Consider the following 11,110-nt stretch of genomic DNA (forward strand, 5'->3'; position numbering starts at 1 on the left):
TCCAAGTAAACCAATTATGTTAGTATTTTTACTTTGCCTTCAAAGAAGGATACTTTTGTGCCATGGGCAGGGGGCACAATTTTGAAGTCAGGGCTAATCTCAAAATTTTAGCAAAATGCAAGTGGACGTATATTTTAGTCTGGGTACTTTAGAGCAATAAATCCACAGAAACTCATGTATAAGAGAGAGCTTTATATAAAGGTTAAGTGTGCATCAAGAAAACATCCCAACCCAGTGATGCTCAAGTCCACAAGTCCAACACTAACCCATTAACCCATATGTCCAACACCAATCCACAAAGTCCTCCTCCATCTCACAAAACACACACTATGATGCCGACTGCAGGAGGAAAACAGAATCAGTGAATGTGTAAGCATCTCAGCGCTGGCAGGGGTCTCCACACGGGTGCTCCAGCATCCGGGTGCAACCATCACAAAGCATGAGGCCTGAGAACTAGAAAGGCGAGGCTCACTGAGCCATTTATCCCTGTGCCCTTCAATTAACCCCACATGTGTTTATTGGCAAGGTTGACACAATAAACTAAATACTTAGACATATTTCTAAATTACCGAAATTATTCACCAAGTTTAGAAGCATGGTCTAACACAGTGTCCCATATAAAACAATCATTTTTAGATGCATCAAGCATTTCAAGAAAGGTGATTGTGTTATGTTGGGTTCTATAGAGAAGCAAACACAGTGGTTTGTATGTGTACGCATAGAGAAAGATTAGTATTAAGAACTGACTCATACAGTTGTGGAAGTGGAAAAGTACATTCTATTTCCAGTCTGTGGGTCAAGTATGTATGCTAGAGATTTTTCCTGGCTCATGTAAACTTCAGGGTGTGATGAATATGAAGAAGGAAGATGGAGTAGGAAGACTGGAAGACTGGTTTGTGCATGCAGAGCTTAAACACTCTGAGGTTGGCCAAATGAATCCAAGGTTGACAGTCCACGGATGGCGCCTGGGGTTGGCAGACAACTAATGGGAGGTCAATGAAGCAGATGTTGGTTTCAGACCCAGCAATAGGAGTGAACTAGCTTCTGGGTCAATCTCAGAATAGGCCACCCCCATAATGAAACTCTCCTCAATGGTATCAACAGTGTGAACAGATTAAGGAGGTGCTACTCCCTTTATTGTCCTTCAAACTGCTTGGCTGCTTCACAGAAGGCCCCATCATGGAGTCGACCGTACTACGTTAGACTGTAGCACGGGAGCATCCTCACCCACTCAAGGTGACATAAAACCGAACTGCAATAGCCAATCTCGATGAATGAAGAAACTGTGACCTATTCCAGAAGCTGGTGGGAGCATTATCACTGGTACAATTGTTACTGAAGTTGGAATCCTCATGGTTGGGCATTTCCAGTGTTAAGTGAACATCTTGCTCTCAGCAAGCTTCCCACTTAGTGGATGTCAAAATTGTCGCAAGAAGGCCACCTAGCTGAGGGGCTGACCAGTTTCTTAAACAAGATGTACTTGAATGAAGATGATTTTATGGAATGAATTATAGTTGAGGCTAGGCCGGGGACTTGCCAAAATCATCCAGAGAGCAAGGGCCAATCTGAAGAATGACTTCTAAGGGCATCTGCTAAATGAGTTAAATTTAAGTCTTTGTTCATAACAGTTAAAAAATTATTCAAAAGAGGGAACATTGATACATTTTTTAAGGGAGATGGGAAAAAAAGGGTGGATAAGAATAGGGTAAGGGCCATTTGAGGGTTGAAGGGTTGTCTGGATTTTTGAATGTGAAAATTCTAATCTAATATGTAAATTCACATTTAATTCACAATAAAATGGTAAAAAAAATCCAGAAAAACAGTATGCTTACCAGTGCTTATTACACAGAATTTTAAAGAAAGTTGAAAGCTATGGTGAGAAATATGCCAGAAAATTTTCCCCAAGGTGTGTTTTTAACTCACCAGTTCTTTGATGGCAAAAAAGATGTCTATCGTTCTGTAGCATACTTTAGACTTAACTTTATGCATGTGAAGTTTTAAGGACTTCATCTTGCTTAGATCCACAGTCAATGCTCATGGAAACAGCAGTCAAGATACCAAAAGCCACATTACATTGAGTTAATCGGTGGCACCAGACTTCTTAAAATGTTTAAAAGCAAGGACGTTACTTTGAGGACTAAAGCGTACTTATCACAAGGCACAGTGTTTTCAGTTGTCTCATCTGCATGTGAAAGTTGGATGTTGAATACAGAAGATGTGAGAGAAATCAATGCATTGGAATTGTGGTGCTGGTGAAGAATATTAAAAGTGTCATGGACTGCCAAAAGAAAAAAAATCAACTTATCTTGGAAGTACAGCCAGAATGCTCCTCAGAACAAAGATGGCAAGACTGCCTCATTTACTTCAAACATGTTATCAGGAAAGACCAGTCCCTGGAAAAGGACATCATACTGGGTAAAGTCGAGGGGCATCGGAAAAGAGGAAGACTCTCGATGAGATGGAGTGGCACAGTGGCTGCAAGGATGGTCTGAAACATACAATGGTGCAGATGGTGCCGTCCCAGAGAGTGTTCCATTCTGTTTACGTACGGTCCCTCTGAGTCAGAACCAGCCTAACAGCACCTCACCGCAGCAACAACTTGTGTGTGTACACATACAACCACACGATTGCACCACCGGATTTCCTCACTGGTCCCAATGGTCATGCTGTTGCTGAAAAAAGGGTTTTTCTTTCTTTTTTTAAAAATTAATTAATTAATTTATTTTTTTACATTTTATTAGGGGTTCATACAACTCTTATCACAATCCATACATATACATATACATACATCAATTGTATAAAGCACATCCGTACATTCTTTGCCCTGATCATTTTCTTTTTTTTTTAAATCTTTTTATTGGGGCTCATAAGGCTCTTATCACAATCTGTGCATACATCAAATGAGCAAAGCACCCTTATACATTTGTTGCACTCGTTACTCTCATAATTCACCTTCCACTTGGGTTCCTGGAATCAGCTCGGTTTCCCTTTTTTTCCCCCCATCCCCCTCCCTCCCCGATCCCACCCCTGGTCCCTTGATAGTTTATAAATAATTATTATATCTTATCTTACACTCCCCGGCGTCTCCCCTCACCCGCCTCCCCCTTGACAATCTCCCAGAGAGGAGGTTACACATAGATCTCCGAGATCGGTTCTCCCTTTCTACATGCCCTTCCCTCCTGGTGTCGCCACTCCCACCGCTGATGTTGAAGGGTTCGTCTGTCCTAGATTCCCTGTGCCTCCAGATCCCCACTGCACCGCTGTACATCCTCTGGTACAACCAGGCCGCATGTGTAAGCAAATGTGGTGAAGAAAGCTGATGGTGCCCGGCTATCAAAAAAAGATATAGTGTCTGGGGTCTTAAAGGCTTGAAGGCAAATAAGCGGCCATCTAGCTCAGAAGCAACAAAGCCCACAGAGAAGAAGCACACGGCCTAAGCGAACACAAGGTGTTGAATGGACCATGTAACAGATACAAAGGAACAAAAACAATCAGTGTGATCACCTTCCTCACATAATGGCTGAAGACGAAAGTGTGCATAAGCAAGTGTGGTGAAGAAGGCGGATGGTGCCCGGCTACTGAGAGATATAGCGTCTGGGGACTTAAAGGCTTGAAAGCAAACAAGCGGCCATCTAGCCCAGAAGCAACCGAGCCCACACGGAAGCAGCACACCAACATAGGTGACCATGAAGGACAGAGGAGACCAGGTCTCCAACATCAAAGATGGGGTGGTGGTGAGAATCACATCACCGTGAAAGAGGGGGAGTGCATGATGGGGACCCAATGCCCACCTGTAGAGAGCTGAACACCCCTTCCAGAGGGGTAGTGAGGAGGAGGTGGGCCACACAGGGTTCAGTGTAACAACAATGAAACTCAAAACCTTCCTCTAGTTCCTGAACGCTTCCTCCCCTCCCAATCCTACCTTGCCTTGCGGACCTGGTTGTACCAAAGGGTTTTTCTTTAATGAGGTAAATATGTATATAGCAAAGGTTTGCATTTCAACATTCTTTATGTATAAAATTTAGTGACATTAATCATAGTCTTCGTGCTGTTCAGGCAGCGCCAGGATCTGTTACCAGCTTTTCCCATCATCCTTAACCCTGTGTCTTCTCAGCAATGTGTCCTTTACCCCCCTCCCTACTAGCTTGCTCTGGTGACCAGACCTTCGGCCTGTTCTAGATATTTGACATAAGTGAAATCATGCATGCGTCCTAGTTTAGTCCACAGAATGCTTACAGGTGGAAAACAAAAACTAAAGCTCTTCTTCCCGGCCGAGGCAACCCCTTCCCGGGGAGCATGACTTAAATAGAGCCAAGGCTGGATTTTATTGTCCTTCCACTACTTTGGACGAGCATTTTTGCACAGAGTACATTTTACACAACTGTCTAAAGAATTGATAACATTCTACAAAATTGTTAAACAATGACATAAAGGAGGGAGACTGGCTGGTTTTTCAGAATTTAATTTTTTGTGTTTACCCGAATGTATGGAGTAGCGAGAACTTCTTAGTACCAGAAAAAAAAAATAAGATGGACTATTGATTTGAAGTACTCAGTGGCGTTTAGGTTAGTGTTGGCTATCTAGTTTACGTCGTCTTAATCTAGTGGTTTCCATATCCACATAAATCATGCGAGCTAAGCCACACCAAACTCACTGCCCCCTGGGTCAGTTCCAACTTAATTTACTCCATCCCCGTTGTACTGTCTTGTAATGTGTTACCCTCTCTGGGGGCAGCTTTTGCTTGTGAGACTTTCCCTTTTTCTCCCATCTTCAGATCTGCTTGTCAGTCACACTAAGAAGCTCTTACAGCACAAGGTCAGCCCTGCCTGGTTTCAGGGCAGCTGTGTTCTTAGGCAATGTTGCTTTCCAACATTTGTGATCGATCTTGTTTGGGTTATGATTAAATTGTCTTTTTCTCCCACAGCAAACCAGTTGAAACAGAACTTTTGGATGCTGACTCTTTAGGATTCAGTTGTTTATGGTGGAGAGTGGCTTGGATTTAACCCCACCTCAAGAGGCAGCAGAAAACATGGTAAAAAATCCTGACTACCTCTTCTTTCTGTCAATTCATGAAATCTCTCCTGTGGTTGTTATTGGTGATGGAGTTGATTTTGACTCAGAATGACTCCACAGGACAGGTGGAGAATTGCCTCATACATTTACTTGGGGATTCTTAACCTTTCATATCATGCAGGATTGTAACATTGCTACCACATTCAGTGTACAAACATCCTTTTCCTTCCTGGACTCCTTGACTTTTTCTCCCTTTTAATAACCCACCCCACACACACACACCAAACCTTATTTTACTTGCTGTCCATCAATCCTGGGGTTTATATATTGAAAAGCAGAAAATCATATGATACAACTTCAAGAGAGTGACTCCTAATGATGTAACACCTCGGAGATAAATTCTAATATGAACAAATAACAAAACTATGTAATTCAAAGGTATTTTAATTTTTACACAAATGTTCAACACCCCTGCGATATATTTCAGTTGTTGTTAGGTGTCATTGCATGTGTTCCAACTCACAGCCACCCTGGGTACGACGGACCCCCCCCCCCCCCCCCGGGTGTGCTCTCCTTGCAGTCACTGCCGTGGCTGAGTGATGGTGGCAGTCAGGGTGCCCAGCCTTCTCCTTGAGGCCTTCCTCTTGGGTCGACCGCCACTTTACCAAACATGACCTTCTCCTCTAGGGAACGGTCCCTCCTGACATGTCCAAACCCAGAAGATGAAGGCTCACCATCCTCACTGCCAAGGAGCGTGCTGGAGCTACTTCTTCCAAGACAGATTTGTTTGTTCTTTGGAAGTCCACCGGACATTTAATATTCATAGCCAACACCATGATTCAAATGTATCAATGACTCTGTGATCTTCCTTATTCATTGTCCAGTCTCTGCACGCATAGGCTATGATTGAAAATACCCTGGTTTGGGGTACGTTCACTTTAGTTCTCAAAGCAACATCTTGCTCCCTAACATTTTTAAAGAGGTCTTGTACAGCAGGTTTAATTCATGTGCTACATTGTTTGATTTGCTGGCTGCTGCTTCCAGGAGCATTGATAGTCGGTCCAAGTAAGATGAAATTCTAGACAAAGTCAATATTTTCTTTGTTTAAGAAGATGTTACTTATTGGTCTAGTTGTGAGCATTTTTGCTTTATGTTGAAATGTAATCCATACTGAGAATTGATTGTAGTCTTTGATCTCTATCAGTATGTGCTTCGAATCATCTTCACTGCCAGCCAGGAAGGTTGTGTCATCTGCATATTAGTTTGTCAACGAATCTTCCTCCAATCCTGCTGCTGCCTTCTTCTTCATGTGGTACAGCGTCTCAGAATATTTGCTTAAAATACAGACTGAATCAGTATAATGAAAGGATACAACGTGGACATACACATTTCCTGACTTTAACCCACAGGGCAGCCCCTTGTTCTGTTCTTACAATTGCCTCTTGAACTACGCACGGGTCCCACACGAGCACAGGTATAATTATCTGGAATTCCCACTCTTCATAATGCTATCCATAATGTGTTATGATCCAGACAGCTGGATAAAACTCCAAAAAACACAAATATATTAGTTATACATATATATGCATGGATTCATATATATGCATACATGTGTGTGCTTACACACACCAGGTTTGCTACACACACACACACACACACACACACACACATTTACTTCAAAACTTAAGATGTTTCCTATGATCATTTCTCCATTGGAGGCTGATGCCACAGAGATCATTCGTAGTAAGAATTTGCACCTTCAACTGTGAACATCTTCGTTTGAGGTGAAATCAGGAAATACATGGCATTCAGCAGTGTGTGCTGGAGGCATGATGCAATGGGCATCCCCGAGGGGAACACTGCCCTGGGAGAATTTTAATATAGATGCATGCAAAGGATGGAAATTGCAAACCTTGGCAAAAAAAAACCCAAAACAATTGCTTTACTTTTCTAGCAAACTGATTCTCTGGACTCATTTCAAATCAATTTCTTAAATTGCTATGACCATTTTTATACTGTCTACACTTCCTTTCAGGCCCTCCAGCTTTCCTCCAGCTAATCGTCCTGTTTTTCAAATTTGGATCTCTATCTCCTTTGGTCCTGACAATTGACCAAACACACATTCGATGCCTGGGGCCAAGGCTACCTCATAACCTGGCTATAAAATACAACCATATCCTGGTTCCCTGAGGCTTCCTCACTCTCCACTAGCATGACTCCAGTCCTGCCTTTCACTGTGGGCTAGAATGGAGCATGTGTGCTGGTACTGATAAGAGATAGGAGCTCATGACACACGGAATCCAGAAACAGGACTAGGAGTAGTGATACTAGGAGGGCAGTGGGGAGGTGGGGAGAAGAGGGGAGGAAGGGGGAACCGGTCGCAATGATTGACACTGAACTCCACCCAACCCCCAGGGAGATGAACAACAGAAACAGCAGTTGATGTAAGATATGAAAATACGGTAATAATTTATAATTTATCAAGGGGGCACCAGGGGGGGGGGGAGTGGGAGAAAAAAAGGAGCTGAAACCAAGGGCTCAATTAAAAGTAAATGTTTAGAAAATAATGATGGCAACACATATACAAATATGTTTGATATAATTGATGAATGGATTCTTATAAGAGCTGTAAGAGCCCCAATAAAACAATCTTTAAAAAACAGAACAATCCCCCTAGTCACCCCACTAGTCATTTCTGCTTAACTTATGTACTTTCTAATCATGGACCAAGATGGTAACTAGTACTTTCTCTCTAATGACTTAGCTACTAATCATGACAGGAAAAAAAAAGCGTATTGTAGTTTATAGATTGTAGATGGTAGATTTTTAGATTTTTCTCAGTTTTTCACTACTATAATGCGATGAACATTTGAAACTTTATTAAAATTTTAAATTATTTCCTGTTATAATGAAAATTTATTTTAAAAAATCATTTTTGGGGGGGCTTGTACAACTCTTATCACAATCCATCATCCAGCTATTGTGTCAAGCACATTTGTACATTTGTTGCCATCATCATTCTCAAAACATTTGCTTTCTTCTTGAGCCCTTGGCATCAGCTCCTGATTTTTTTCCCCTCCCTCCCCGCTCCCTCTTCCCTAGGAACCCTTGATAATTTACAAATTATTATTATTTTGTCATATCTTATCCACTCCTTTCACCCACTTTTCTGTTGTCCATCCCCCAGGGAGGAGGTTATATGTAGATCATTATAATTGGCTCCCTCCTTGGAAAGACATACTCTTAATAAGATCTGGTAGGCATAGTTCTTCAGCAGCAGGTGGTAATGGGCGACTCAGGTGATCCTCTACAAGGTTTCATAGCTTAGCATGAGTCTGCTAACAGCATCCCAACTCCTTGTCACATTTTTTGGGGGGACAGTTATCTTTTAACAAAACATCAACAAACAATAAAAACTAAACACAGGGACGTGAACCATTTATTTTGCATTGTAAAGGAAGAAATTGATTGCTGCTCAACTAGTATTTCATTTTCCTTAGACTTAGACCTCAATGGAATTCCTTTTCTATGTATTGATTTATTTTTCTTCCATTTCCCCCCTCCTTCTAGAAGCAGAATTTCAAGTGCAATGACTTTAGTTATGAATAGAACAGTGGAAATAGCCTGAGCTCCTAAATTTGAAACTCTGGGAAATCTATTTCAAAATCAATGAGCTTGATGTCAACATATGTACAGATATGCTTGATACAACTGTTGTCTAAATGGTTATAAGTGCTGTAAGATCCCACAATAAAATGATTTATTAAAATTAAAACACACACACATATATATAATTGAGCTAAGGACCTACGTTTGCAATTTCTTGCTTATCCCAGATTTTTAATCACCTCAACCTTTTGCAAGATGTTGTAATTCAAGATCTACATTTCTTATTTTTATAGGGCCAAACAGCTTGAATTCTATAGGCTATATAGAAATAAAATACTGAATATTTTTCTGATTCTTGATAAGATTTTCAAAATCTTTCCATTAAGTTTTCAATAATTTATACCATTCACCAACAACTTATGGAATTACAACCCTTGTTCCACAATGTTAGCTATAAAATATCTGAAAATTATTTTAACATTTTGTTATTAATAAAAATATTTTGTATTTATAAGAACTGTGAATTTATTTAAAATGCTCAATTGTAAAATCATTGTGATAAAAAAGCAAACAAGATAATTGTCAGGCATCTAATAGTGTTTTAAGCAGTATAAGTGGTTAAGCAATCAATTGACAATTAGCCAAAAGATCCGTGGTTTGAACCCACCCAGATGGGGCTCAGGATACAGACTGAAGGATCTGCTTCTGCAAGGTCGTGTCCTTGAAAACCCTTGGGCGCAGTTCTCTGCTGCAAAATGGACTCTCTGTGAGTAAGCATCACGTTGAAAGCAATTAATAAGAATCTAAAGTATATTTTTTCCTATTATTCTCCTCCAAGCAATTAAAATGAGTTTGAGAGATTTCAAACCACATCATTGTGAATCCTATGAGGCAATATTAATGTTTCCTGATATTAAATAACTCCTTAGAATTAGCATAAATCCTACATTAAGACAAGATGAAAAGTAAACAAGGTAATTGTAACTTGGCACAATTTTTAAGTGTATCAAGAGAAAATGGAGCCCAAGTAGTGTAGTAGATGCACTGGGTAGCTTTCTTCAAGGTCAGTAGTTCAAACCCACTGGGTGCTCAAGGTGGGCTCTCAGCTCCCAGAACCACTTACAGTCTCAGAAACCCAAAGGCGCACTTCTACTTTTTCCTACAAGGTCCTTATGAGTTGGAATAAACTCAATGGCAGTGAATTTGGTTTTTTTTTTCTTCATTTTTTCCTCCTATTCCAACTCCCTGCTCCAAAAATCCATTTAATATATTGTCCTCGGATAGAGGATGTATCAGATATTAAACTGATAAGAACACTTGATCTCAGCCAAAAGGCCGAGAAGCGATGGTTTTGATTTGTTTATAAAGAGAAAGATCAAGGAATGCTAAGGGAAGAGGATTTTCTCAAATACATAATCCAATCACCTCATGATCCAATCATCCTGGAGAGAGAACTAGGATAAGAGAGTTCACAGAATTTTCCCAAGGATTTTTGGTGGAAAATAAATGACTAATTTCTGTAGACTTAAATTTAAAAAAATTATACTAATGGTTGTCCCACCCAATTCTTGACCCCGTTGTTTACCATGCAATATATCTGATGACCACTTACTGTAAAAATAGATATATTTGTGTCCTTTTCATACGAACAAATACATATATGATTTTAGCTTTTGAAGAGGCATGAAAGAAAAGATCTTAGCGCTATGCTGGTGGTCACCTTGCTCCCAATGAGGCTGCTTCTGCTGGTGTGGTCCATGTCAGTGTTCTTGAGAGAGAGATGGAGTCATTTATTTTCAATCTGCACAGAGGGGAAGATTTTTCTTAGTGTTTATGTTCTTTGTTTTCAGAAAGGGGCATTCATTCAGGCTAGGGCTAAGCTCAAAAGCCTGATATCTACATTGTTTTGTTGTTGAAAAATAATCCTCCATTGAATCCACCTTTATCTCGATTTTGGACAGCAGTTTGGTCTGGTTTGTGTGTCACTATCAATCAGTGTTTCCCTATCAGTAACAAGTCAGCCAATGTCATTCTATGTCAGAAGGTAAATGGCACTATCCACAGACATTGCTGGAATATATTTCAAAGAGTGTACATATATTTACAGGGGATTTGAAGCATTCTTCACATTTATAGCCACTTAATGCTTGCTTTAATAGTGAAGTTAGCCTCGACCATAAACTGGGTCCTTTGGAGAAATCTACTTATTAGGAAATCGAGTTCACTCTTTGAAGGGATCAGAGGTGCCGGTATACTTTGTTATGATTTTGAGTTGTCCCCAGGTGAAGACTTTAAAGAAAAGATTCCAGCTTCCACTGAAATGTAGAAATTGATGGCTGTACATTTTAGCACTGTAGACTTTTTCCATTACCTTTTTCTATAGAGAGTCTTGTCAGTGGGAGCTAAACAATATGCATCATCTGATGTTTTCCTCTAAAACTCACACTGCTGAAAATGAATGTCATGCTCAGGGTTTTCATAGAAATGT

At 40.4% G+C, this 11,110-nt stretch overlaps 1 pseudogene; it reads right to left on the reverse strand.

The window, feature by feature from the left end:
- Positions 1–9,793: 9,793 nt before the first annotated feature.
- On the reverse strand, positions 9,794–9,969 carry LOC142460333 (U2 spliceosomal RNA; annotated as a pseudogene).
- Between the last annotated feature and the right edge of the window lie 1,141 nt (positions 9,970–11,110).

The sequence above is a fragment of the Tenrec ecaudatus genome, chromosome 10 (genome assembly GCF_050624435.1).
Source record: "Tenrec ecaudatus isolate mTenEca1 chromosome 10, mTenEca1.hap1, whole genome shotgun sequence".
NCBI lineage: Eukaryota > Metazoa > Chordata > Mammalia > Afrosoricida > Tenrecidae > Tenrec > Tenrec ecaudatus.